Here is a 396-nt window from a genome sequence, read left to right on the forward strand (position 1 = left end):
TGTATCCCCCCCCCACCCCCACCCCCTCCCTTCTTTTTCATTTCCTGTATCCCCCTCTGTATAATCTCGATCATTCTTACTCCTCCTAATTTACATAACACTATCTTTTCCTGTTGCCATGCTTCTCAAGCTCTTTTTTATCCGACCTTTAGGAGAATTTGCATAGGGGACATATTTAGGGTTGCACAGCCAGTCAGTACTCATTTTTCATGGCGTTAGGCTTTGAGTAATGGTAAATACCGTCCCCTGGTCATTTGTCTGTTTCTCGCTTCTTTTGTTCCACAAAGCAGCAGCTTTATTGAGAAAGTTAAGCATGAAAAAATGACTAATCAGCAACTTGTTTCTATGCCTCAACTTTATCTAAATCTCTCTCTCTCTCTCTCTCTCTCTCTCTCT

General features: G+C 41.9%; 1 protein-coding gene across 1 annotated transcript in view; it reads left to right on the top strand.

The window, feature by feature from the left end:
* efna4 (ephrin A4) overlaps positions 1 to 396 on the top strand; it is a 31,734-nt gene that overhangs the window by 29,165 nt on the left and 2,173 nt on the right. The gene's annotated exons all lie outside the window — the stretch shown is intronic.

The sequence above is a fragment of the Larimichthys crocea genome, chromosome XIII (genome assembly GCF_000972845.2).
Source record: "Larimichthys crocea isolate SSNF chromosome XIII, L_crocea_2.0, whole genome shotgun sequence".
In the NCBI taxonomy this organism is placed as follows: domain Eukaryota; kingdom Metazoa; phylum Chordata; class Actinopteri; family Sciaenidae; genus Larimichthys; species Larimichthys crocea.